Genomic DNA, 12,855 nt, shown 5'->3' with positions numbered 1-12,855 from the left:
CCAAAACAAAAGTATACATTCACAAAGACAAATATATTCATATTAGCACTATTGTTATAGGAAATCCCAGCTATACCATTTTTAAACAAGTCTCAGAGCCCTTTATCTGTAAACCAGTTATATAATAAGTCCAAAATTACAGGAAGGCCATCTCCAATTAAGGCCATTTTAAGCAGATAATTCCTTTTTTTTTAATAATTACCTCTATTCTGCACAATAATAAAACAGCACTTTGTGTTTGAAGCTAAGCTGCATTAATCCATATTAATAACAAAACCATTCTATTGGGTTTTTTTCATGTTTTAATTATTTTTAGCAGACTAAAGGTGTGGTGATTAAAATTACAGAAAGAAACCCCATGACCCAAGCATATACATTTTGGTGGATTAGTTAATGCTGCTGATAGGGATTAATTAAAATTAAGCAGTGTAACAAACATTAGCAAATTCTTTGCCCTTTTACAACATTCACATTCTGTTGAATCCTTGGTTTTGCCAGACCCCGTCCAAACCCTTAATGCCCCTTTGCAAACTTGGCCTACTATCCTCCAGCAGTATGAAACTGAAAGAGAATGAATATCACCCATTCATTCACTTGAGTTTAAAAGTGTCAGTTCCAGTGCCTTCATATGTTTCTATTCAAATGAATGGAAAGTGAAAGTGACTGAAAAATACTGGCAAATCGTATACCCACGTGCCTTCTGCTTGAAGTGCTGGATGCATAATGGTGAAAATTTTGTACTGACATGAATGAATATATAAATATGAACTTTCAAATTTAGCCCCAAAAACTATTGTTTCATATCATTGGTGCAGTAAGTAATGCTAGGCCCACGTTTGTCTAGCGCTTGCTAAATGTGGCAAATGGAATCATTATATTATCTGTGTTCGATATTTTGTTATTAATTGAGCTTTTTGTTTTGCTGTAACAGAGCAAAACTAAACATGTGCCATTATATATTAATACTATGCAGGGGTTGCCTCTCACTCTGCTTACCTGCTGGATATTACACTGTATTATTAAACTTGCTTCTCATATATAAAAATCTAGAGAGCTGCAACAGCTTTGGTTTGTGATGCTTAAAACAATTTAAGGAAATCTTGTCTCCCTCAGGGCAGGAAACCTTTTTATTTTCTCAAATGTCTATTTTCAAAAAGCAGCAGCATCTGATTTTTTTTTTTCCTACACGTGATTGGTGGTTATGGTAACATTATCAGTGCTATCTCTGTTCTGCAGGAGTAGAAACATATTTATCTGATTGCCAGTCAAAGCTCCTAAGCAAAAAGAGGCTGTGCCGGGACTATGCTGTGTTTTACACACACTCCAGCCCTCGGGGTTACAGCAGTGCAACAGCAAGCACTGATTTCTATACCTGTGCACATAGAATCCACTGTAATAATGTGTTGGAAGTTATAGGGTTACAATATCAGTTAGGACCCAGATGGATCATAAATATACTTTTGAGCTGCTTCTTAACATATGTTTCTATTGTAATGGACCAGATTTGTTAAAACTGCATTTAACATTGGCATTAGAGGATAGGGAAATGGACTTATGTCTAAAAGACATGCAAATTAAACCATTGAAAAAACGATTTTCCATATAGGGTGGCTAGAATAACTAACGCTTAACTAAAGAAGTAGGCTAGAAATGCTGTATATTATGTTTTGAGTCTGTATACCAGCCCAAGGCAACCACAGCCCTTTAGCAGTAAAGATCTGCCCCTCCAAAGATGCCCCAGTAGCTCCGCAACTTCTTTTCTGCTGATTCACTGCACATGCTCTGTGCTGCTGTCAGTTACTGAGCTTAGGGGCTGACTCACAATATACAGTACACATAGAATAGAAATGTCACAATATAAGGCTGATTAATAAATAATACAGATAATTACTACTTGTCAGCACGGAAACCAGTGCAACTAGCATAAGTAATTAATTATCAGCCTTGTAGCATCATCTTATATTACAGGCTATCCTAATTTTCTGCTTGATATTTTGCAACAACCTCTAAGCTTAGCTTCTCAACAGCTGCTCAGAACCCTGAGCATATGAGTGTCTCAGACAGTTTCCAAAATGTTCACCCCCTGCGACAAGTTTGAAGTCCTGGATCATTGCTGCTATTAAAGAGGTGAAACTTTAGACTGGTGCAATACGTTTATTATATGAAATATAGCATTTTTAGCAATATTAATTTTTAGGGGTTAGTTCTCCTTTAAATCCATACTAGCAGCCTTCATTTTCTTACAGGAAAATTTTTTCATTGGGGGTTTTCGATGGGGAAGATACATTCCATTTTTAATAAGCCTCCATTGTTGGCCTTTACACAAAACCTGCAACTAGTGTGAGCTACAGAAAAAGATGAAGTGTATCCTTATCTAAAGAGGTAGATGTTATTGGGTAATGGCCAGCAATTATTAACATGTATCTATAGAGCTCCAACATATTTCACAGCGCTGAGCAATGGTAAAACTCCAGGAACAGCCTTGCTCGTTACCCATACAGGAACGTGCTGTTAAAGTGTTTTAGAATTGGGGTTTTGCTGTACTAAATACAATTCTGCAGTGGCTATTAAGGCTATTTAAGCCCTTAAAGGAGAACCTTTACACTGTAAAATGTGCATTATATTAGTACATAAGTGCAATGTCATTGCTTGCCTCATGTTTCCATGTTTCTGTTAGTTACAGCAAAAAAAAAAATTGCCATTCTTGAGGTTCTGCCTAATATTTGATTAGTTTGGACCAGGTTTAGGAGGCTGGCCTCCCCAATGTAGTCCTATATGTTCAAAATACTATGTGTATGTAATGTTAATACAAGAGGTAAATAGATGCCCTGACTCCAAGTATTGATCTCCTTTTGAAAAATACATTTTTATTTATTTAACTGGATGACCTAAAGGGTTAAATTAGGGAGTATGAAATGGTTAAATTAAAGAGGAAAGGGTTGCATTAAAGAAGAAATGGTCTGGTTCATATTTCTCTGTGGGTGACGTGCCATAAGGCATGAGGGATGCACCATCTTTTACTGACATGTCATGCAGATAAATGTTTTTGACAGCCAATTACCACAAGATGGAAACTGTTATTCAGGCGTTTGAAGCCATGACACTGGCCTAAAGCAGACCCCTGCTATAGCTTTATTATCTGCTTGCAGTATGTTTGTAGCCGACACATAGAAAGAAAATTAAAGTGCTTGTTTGTGGGGGTAGATATTTCCATTCTATTCCTGTACTTCTACCTGTATGCTACCACTTTTGTGTCTTTTATTAGTGATGTCTCACTTTAAAGGAGAAGGAAAGCTACAGAGGCATTTTATTGCCAATAGATTAGCTGCAATAGTGCAAGCTAGAATGCTATATTTATTCTGTATAATGTTTTACCATACCTGAGTAAAAAGCTCTAGAAACTCTCTGCTTGTTTAGGATAGGATCTGCAGTATTAACATGGTGTGACATCACTTCCTGCCTGAGTCTCTCCCTGCTCTGAGCTCAGATTACAGTAGAGAAGGGAGGGGGGGGGGAAGAGGAGCAAACTGAGCATGCTCTTGCCCAGGGCAATGAGGTTTAAGATGAAGGCAGGAAGTCTGATACAGAAGCCCATGTGTACACAATAGAAGGAAAGAAATGCAGTGTTTCTTTTGACAGGGGACTCAGAGCAGCACTACTTTGGGGGTTTACTGGTATATTTAGGTGGACCTTTCTGATAAGGCTTACTTAGTTTTAACCTTTCCTTCTCCTTTAAAGTTAAAATAAAGTCAAATAAAGTATAGCACTCTGTGTTATATGGTTTTCATAGTTACTGACCTCAGCAACCAAAAAAAAGACCTTATTGACTATGAAGATCAATTTTTACTGTTGTTTATATTTTGAATTGCTTGTCTTTGTGTTCTGACCCTCTGCTATTGATTCTATTCCAACTTCCAAACTGCTGTGTGGTTGCTTGGTTTATTGAGCCTTCTTAAAGTGCTTAAGGTTTTGAGCTGTTGACTATTCTAAAACAGCATCTTAATTGCTAGTGGAGGGAGAACACTATATAAATATATTGGTTTGAAGTGTGGGGAGTCATTTTACTTCAAGAAATGTGCAAAGAACAAAATAAAAGATTAGAATACAGCATTTGCAGTTAGGGAAAGGGTGGGGGGTCTTTATTATGAAAGCATTAAAGTATATTGGAAATGTTCTAGACAGGTTGTGCTTGCAGCCTTCAAAAAGAGGATTAAACAGTTTTTCGTTTTTTGAGGATTAGCAGATTATATTGAATGAAACATTGGTACTCCAGTTAGCCTGTGTGATTATCAGTTACTAGCCAATAAGGGATTTTTTCTACTAGTGAGAGGCATGAACTTTGATCATTTGCCTTACACCAAATCCACAGGAACAAAAGAGCGTTTGTGTATGTTTTGAATCGAAGGGTTAATACCTTTTTTCAGCCTAAACAATAAAGTAACTGTTCAAGTGAAATTGATCCCTGGTTAACTTATTCCCAACCTTCTAATGGAATCCTGAAATTTACAGTTGTACCATCACGCTCTACCAGGCTCTACCTGACACAGGAGTAGCCGACAAGCCTATTATATAATAAATGCTGGAGCAGAACTTTCACTGCATTCATTTACCTTTCAATGTGTACCTACTAAAGATCTGTTGTTACTAAGACTAAAGATCTGTTGTTACTGGTTACTTGGGTGAGAAGCGGCAATAGGCATATGCACTGCTGATACTTGAAAACCCTCAATTTGTTGAAATATTTATTTTGGGGACCAGTGACCATTATTATACATGGAACAGTAAGTTCTGTCATTACATAGCTTTAATTCTGCCTTGAAAAATATTATTTTTCTTTTTCACATTCTTCTAAAAGGTGATGCCAAATATCTGACTGTTGTTGCAAGCAGCCATAGCATATTTTTATTAACAGGCATACCCTAGATTTACAGTGTGAGTTGCCTAAAATAAGTACTCGTTAAACACAAGTGTTCAAAGCAAACCAATTAAAATGCCAGCGCCTCACGCACCTACTACAGGTACATGCATTCCTATTATTGAGTAATAACCCTTTCAGTAAAATGCAATTGTGATGAAAGTGTCCCAGGTAGGACTCCATACAGTTGTTTACTAAAGAGGTTTGGGGAACAAGTAATTTACATACATTTTTTTAACCTTATAAAAAACCCTATAGTGTTCACATTACTATGTTAGGATATTCTTTAGGATAAAGAAAATCACACTTTGTGATCAAAACATTGAAATCTCTTCCAGATATTTGAATGTAAATGGAGACAGAAGGAGAGAGCTTAAAACATGTAGTATTTGATGGTGCATGTTCATATAGAAATAGCGATTAATGTTGAGAGGGGTTGTATATGTGCAACCCAACTTTTCCTTGTTTGTTATAGGTGCAACCCAACTTTTCCTTGTTTGTTATAGGTGCAACCCAAAGCTATATGATCTGTTTTAATTTGTATTACATGAACTGCTTGATACTAGAATTGCTGCAGAATACAGTAGTACAGGTTTGGGACCTATTATCCAGAATGCTCAGGACCTGGGGTTTTCTGGATAATGGATCGTTCCGTAATTGGGATCTTCATGCCTTAAGTCTACTAGAAAATCATGTAACCATTAAATAAACCCAATAGGCTGGTTCTGCTTCCAATAAGGATTAATTATATCTTAGTTTGGATCAAGTACAAGGTACTGTTTTATTATTACGCAGAAAAAGGAAATCATTTTGAAAATGTTTGATTATTTGGTTAAAATGGAGTCTATGGGAGACGGTCTTTACTTAATTCGGAGAATTCTGGATAATGGGTTTCCAGATAAAGGATCCCATACCCATACATGCATATCTTTACGAGCTAACTGTAGTTCATACAATGTCCCTATTATTTGTTGCACTCCAGCTCCTTTTGTAGAAGTGCTGGGCCTGTTATGTGTATTTAGGCATCGCAGTGAAGCAGAGGAAAAAACCTCATGGTAGTTAGTTCTGCAATGCTTATTTGTACAAACGGGTTTAAGAGGGCATTGTATACATGAGGTTTTTTTACTGCGTTAATAATGTTTTTTATCTGTAACATTTACCACATTTTTATTGTTTTTGAAACCTTTGTTTAGCTTTTCATTTTCAGTTGTTTTTAATAGGGAAGAAAACTAAAAAGCTAGGAAGGCAAGTAGCAGCCTACTCATAAATGCTCTGTGCAGTTTGGAGCATAGCCCACATTAACACTGGGTAGCAAAGTTCATGGCTTCAGATTTGCAGGACCAGGCTATATTTGCTGCAGTGTATTACTGTATATCATATGGCGAACTATGAATGTATACACTAATTCTGTGGGGCTCATTTATCAACACTGGGCAAATTTGCTTGGCCCAATTGAGCCAATTAACAGACAGTTCTGTCTTTTGCTTCCACACTTCTTCCTGTTACAGTTAGAGTTGTAGTATTTCTGGTCAGGTGATCTCTGAGGCAGTACACAGACCATCACAAAATGGTGGTTCAATGCAAGAGATGTAAAAGGGCAAGATTTACTTAAATATATAAACACTTTGGTAAGATTCTTTAATATGCCACTTAATATGATGTAAACTATCTGTTGCTTAAGTGTTCATTTTGGGGGTATAGTTTTACTTTAAAAAGTGGTTTGCTATTTCCTTATTGTTTTTGTTCGGTTGAATACCATACGAGTGGTATGGTGCAGACACACTGATGAGATGTTGATGATGACAGCACATGTGCAACCAGTGTGGCTGTAGCTGGCAAGGTCCAGATGTGTTCACGTATGACTAGTTTAAACTTTTTTGGCTGTTTTAAAGGAGACATATTATGTAAAAAAAACAAGAATGTGCCAGTGTATTACTCTCTTGGATATAGAAGGAATGTGCTTGAAAAAGTTGTGTTTCTGGTTACTTTATTGAAAATTCCTGTAAAATCACTACTAGTCCCACCCATCTTGTCCACTTGCTGGTGCCTCCTTTTCCAGGCTGTGCAGGGCAGCCGGCTGCACTCCACACACTGCACTGTAGGACAGGAACCAATCAGCAGCTAGGCTGTGTGAACTGAAGCCTGTTTTTGCTTGTGTGACTTCAGGGCTGTGATTGGCTGTCCCCCTCCTACTGTGCTTCTGGCAGGGACTGTTGGGACACACCCATTTGAAACAGACAGGGACCAGAGAACATCTATAGGGAGCTCCAGTAAAGGGTCCATTTTTAAAGACTATATTAATTTATAGCCAAACATAAAACTAGCACCATATAGTATACATCATTGCCTACAAACTTTGTTTTTTTTTTATTTATAGTATATGCTTCCTTTAAATAAAGCGATTGTGCAAAGGCTGGATAGTAACCAAAGCTTTCTAGCCAGTGGCTGACAATGAAGCAACTACAGTATTATGAATTGCATTTCCTTTCTTACCCTACATCAAGCCAGGCTTATTATTACCTTTTCTCTTTATGTCTGTTCATTATGTTGCGTGAAAATTGTTACATTTTATTATGTATATCTTCTTTTTACATTCATCATCTGTATTTTGTGAACTAGTTTAATTATATGATGATGAAATAAATCTTTCAGTACCCAACAGCCTAACAATAGTGATATAGCTAGGATTTCTCTCAGCCCTCCAGAACAGTATATTATTAAGCACACATAGCAACATTTATATGTCTGTAAGACTGCTGTTAGCTTTCTCTTCTGGGTGTGTTAGTGCTAGCTGCAGAGCTAACCGTATGAAGCATAACTGACAACAAATGATCAGTCCTCTCCTTTTGAACAAGGTTTTCCTGGGGATTAGATTCGACTGAGCTTTTCTTGGGGATTCATTTTTAAATGGAATTTTGTTTTCCCTTAATTCCTTTTTATTCCTTTGATCCTGTCTCTCAGCTGCTACGTTAACGGAGCTCTGCAGTGTTGTGTTGCTAGGATGCTGAGGAAACATAAGTCCTTTATAAAAATAAAAAAAAACCTTTTGCAGAAGGAAAGCTGTGAAATAGCTACATGATTTATAGAGTGCATGATATTTTTCTTAATTCAGAAAATGCAGCAATCTATTATGCTGAATCCATTGCAATAGTACAGCACATCGAGGCTGTCTTTCATTTGATAAATCTTTGCTAGGGTATAAGGGAATCAACCATGATGAGCAGCAATGTTATCTATACATGTATATATAATACACAAGAGCCATGAATATCCTGTAAATTATATCCTTATAAATGGTGTTTGGTGATGTCATTGGTTATAATCTGAGCTGAGTGATGTCATTTCTGTCACATGGCTCACTGAAACATGTGTATTATAATAAATAAAGTATTCCCTGTTGAAAAATATGAGGATATTAGAACTCAGAATTCCATGACCTGTATAAAAACACTCAGACATCAGCCTCGTGCTTTTATATGGTCATAGAACTCCTTGGTAACTTATTTGTTACAGGGTGGTACTTTATTCAATGTGTGTTTGTGTGTGATTGTAAATTTGTAACTCCCTGTCCTTCCATCCTCAACCTGTCTCCAATCTGCCCCAGTCCATTCTCTCTGCTCCTCTTTGGCCCCCTTAACCTCAGTAACCGTTCCCATTTAACAAATTCCCATCCAATCCACTCCCTTTATGTCACGGCCCTGCCTCCTTTTATGTTAAGGCTCTTCCCCCTCATTGCCCAGCCCTTATCTTTGCTGGCTGCTATTGCCCCTGAGAGAAAGTGGCAGCCCAAGTTACAATCCTCATTCAGGCCCCAAAGCCCATTATCCCCATTCAGCCCCTTCCCTTTTTATCTTTTATGGGGGGGGGCAGAGGGGGCCTGCAAGTGGGAACAGTGGGGAGCCTGGTGGTTAAAGTTATGCTACTATACTATATACTATAAGATTATTACAATTCAAAATAGGTTTTGTACATTATAAAATTCCGTTATATTGCCTGTAGTTTGTGCAAGTCACAATAGACAAGCACTGCCTCAAAGAGAGGGGTTCATGAAATAGCATCATGCAGATAAGGGATATCCACATTGAAGCTCACTACCGCCAATTTCCCAGAATCCTGATGTCAGGGTGCATCCAGTTTAGCCAAGTTGCAGTTAGCATTAATAAAGCAATTACCCTTAGTTTCACACCAACCTGCCGTCACTTGCCTGTGTGTATTATAGTATAATGTAAAGGGGCATTTCTTCATCCAGGTTATAGAGGCAAATGTGGGACCCAATTGGGACCATTTTTGTGGGGCCCCCTAGATGAAGTGTTGCTGGCTACTGACACACCAAGTATATAGAAAAATAAGGGCATACAGGCACGATAGAAAGGAAAGGTGCACACGGGGAAGAGAGAGAGGAAGAAAACAGGGGCACATGGGGGAAGAGAGGGAGGAAAAAGGGGGACACGGTAAGAGAGAGGAAATAGGGGCACACAGGGTAAGAGAGAGGGATAAAATAGGGGCACACACAGGGACAGGAGAAAGAGGGAGGAAATAGGGACACATAGAGAGAGAGAGAGAGAGAGAGAAGAAATAGGGGCACACAGGGAAAGAGAGAATTGCTGCGGGCCCTATTGGGCCCAGTTGGTCCAACAGGCCTAAGGCCGACCCTGGTTGTCAGAATTCTGGGAATACAGGCACGATAGAAAGGAAAGGTGCACACGGGGAAGAGAGAGAGGGAGAAAACAGGGGCACATGGGGGAAGAGAGGGAGGAAATAGGGGTACACAGGGACAGAGAGAGAGAGGAAATAGGGGCACACAGGGTTAGAGAGAGAGGAAACAGGGGCACACAGTGTAAGAGAGAGAGAGGAAATAGGGGGACACAGGGTAAGAGAGAGAGAGGAAATAGGGGCACACAGGGTAAGAGAGAGGGATGAAATAGGGGCACACACAGGGACAGGAGAAAGAGGGAGGGAATAGGGACACACAGAGAGAGAAAGGAAGGAAGAAATAGGGGCACACAGGGAAAGAGAGAGTTGCTGCGGGGCCCTATTGGGCCTCAGTTGGTCCAATAGGCCTAAGGCCGACCCTGGTTGTCAGAATTCTGGGAATTCTTTAAATCCTACATTTTCTTAAATATGCTTTAGCATTACTACTGTTGTGATTTCATAAAGTGTCATAAGGATTGCCACACAATGTAAAGCTCACATACCCAAGCGTTATTAAACTGACGTCCTCATCCCCTCCTTGTCTGTAATAAAGACAGAACATTCTGCTGGCAATGTAACCGTGATATTATCTGAACTAGCAGTGAACTGATCAAGGCATTTATTTACATGGAATGTAGGTCAGGGTATGAGCTTGAGTGCTGAGAGTTCTAACTGGGCCTACGGCTAATTGGGGAATGTTGCCAAACAGTGGCCTCTTGTTATAGCAAACTCTGGAGAGGCCAAAACTGTGGAAACTTTGGCAAATTCTTTCATTATTTTTTGTCTGCCTTAACTGTAAATGAACTATATTTAAAGGGCTCTGTATACCAGACCTAGAATGTAATGGCCGCATACAGGACTATCAGAATAATACCAGTACAGTATGGTAACACATATGGATGGTCCAGTTGTACAGACTAGTAGGCAATGTTTACTTTATGCAAAGTGACTGGTCAAGATGGTAGGATGATTACTGGGTAGAGCAGAAGTGACACATAGTCCTTTACAAAGTGCATTTAGCTTTATTTATGGTCCTTTGTAGGCCATGTATCAACATCTTGTCGAACATCTACATACCAGGGACACTGGTTCTTTATAACGGTGTTTATATGTGTGTATTTATATATACACATGATTTCCATTACCACTTAGCCTGCCTCTGGGGTGTAAACATTTGAGTTTATTAAAACAAGAACCAGTTTGATACACTTTGTGCAGGATACCACCAAGTGCAATGCTTCCTTAACTCCTAAATGTTCATTTACGTTCAGAGTTACCATTTTAAGGTTTATTGCATATTGCCTTTAATATTCACAAATTAAGTGGCATTGACAAGTAAATACTATAAAATAGTGACAGTAGCTGCATATTTAATGGCATGAAGGCTTAGACGAATTTTTCCAAACCTTACCCTAGTGCCACAGATGTAAATCTAATGCTCAGACCTTAAAACTATACTCCCAAAATGAATACTTGAGCAACAGATTTTGTATCATATAAAAAAATATATCATATTAAGTGACATATTAAAGAATCTTATCAAACTGGTGTGTGTGTGTGTGTGTGTGTATATGTGTGTATATATATATATATATATATATATATATATATATATATATATATATATATATATATATATATATATATATATATATATATTGAGGTAAATCTTGCCCTTTTTACATCTCTTGCCTTGAACCACCATTTTAGATGGTTTATTCACATGAAGCAGGATTTTACACATGAGTAGTTTTTTTGCAATATATTTTTTATTGAGATCTACATTGTTTGATGGGTCTAGTTTTCCTTTAAGCTTGGACTCTTCATAAGAACAACTTGATTTAATGATGCCATTATATGTATAGCTAATTTATTAACCACCAGCACTTTCTGCAACACTGTGGCATGCACTGGGAAAAGCACCAAACCCAGAAATCCATTTGGTAACAAAGGTGTTAGTTACCACCTTTCCCAATTTGCTGGAAGGTATGTGAAGGCACATCCATGAAATTAATAATAATAATAAGCAGCCATGCACAATTTAATTATGTACTGGCCTTTATTTACTATTAAATGAAAAGACAGGTATGTATTAATCTACTTAAAGTGCTGCTTAGCCTGTATGCTGATTTTAATCTTACTGTATCCTTTAGTCTGTAATTTGTTCATCCTTTCATTAAAAAGGTATTTAAAAGCTGTCACAAGACCAGTTCTGTCTGTCAAATAAGCACTAAAAAAACAGTTGGCAGACGCACACTCTAAATACTCACTGCAAGGTCCTAATTCCACAGGAGGCTACCTATGGTCTCCAATAAGTGAATACAGAATTAGAAAAGTGGAAAGCACACATGTTTAGAGCTATTTGAGCTAAATATCCTCAATATGTACCCAAACGTAAAGATGCAGTTCACCTTTAAATAAACTTTTGGTGTGTGGACACTGATATTCTGAGATAATTTGGAAATTTTTTTTGTGGCTTTTATATTATTTAGCTTTTTGTTCAGCGGCTCTCCAGTCTTAAATTCCAGTAGCTATCTGGTTAAATTTACCCTAGCAACAGACAATGCTTTAAATAAGAGACAGGTGAATAGGTGAATAATGGAAGGCCTGACTGGAAGTATATATGTAAAGCTGGGAAGGACACAGAAGTTAATTCAAAAACTATATAAATAAAAAATGAAAGCAATTAGGCCACAGAGGCTGGTGCTTATTGGTTTGATGTAGAGAACATCACATGTGGCACCTCTGCAAAATATCACTGAAATCCTAAAAAAAAGAAATAGCAAGTTCAGTTGTATTGCATTTTCCTCAACAGACATTAAATTTGCTGTTCAGAAGTTTTCATTAGCCCTATAGATACACTAAGGATGTTCATACAATGAAACTCAGTTATGTGGATGATTGAGCACATGGGTATTCAACATGCCCACGGCCAGGCTTGCTCTACCTCTCATTTTACAACTTAATAGGGAGATGAGTAGCTGCTACTTCTAGGTGCCTAGTAATTGGGTTTGTTGTAGAGGAATGGCATGCAATAAAATGAATACTATTTCTATCATTAAATTGCAGTTTATGTTATGGATAGCTGTAGTCTAAAGCAATCTAATAATTATCATTTTTATTTTCTTGGGCTTTATACATTTAAAAGTCTCTGCCCTGCATCTCTCAGATGAGCCATTTGATCACAACAGGCTGTAGATAGGGCAACTAGAAAGGCAAAATGTTCTAAAAGAAACAGGGTAATTGTA

At 37.8% G+C, this 12,855-nt stretch overlaps 1 protein-coding gene across 6 annotated transcripts in view; it reads left to right on the top strand.

The window, feature by feature from the left end:
- The window catches only part of rabgap1l.L (RAB GTPase activating protein 1-like L homeolog), a 158,301-nt gene that overhangs the window by 132,867 nt on the left and 12,579 nt on the right, over positions 1 to 12,855 (top strand).

Source organism: Xenopus laevis, chromosome 4L (assembly GCF_017654675.1).
Source record: "Xenopus laevis strain J_2021 chromosome 4L, Xenopus_laevis_v10.1, whole genome shotgun sequence".
In the NCBI taxonomy this organism is placed as follows: domain Eukaryota; kingdom Metazoa; phylum Chordata; class Amphibia; order Anura; family Pipidae; genus Xenopus; species Xenopus laevis.
The sequence above is the reverse complement of the archived record's forward strand: the minus strand, read 5'-3'. Positions and strand labels throughout refer to the sequence as shown.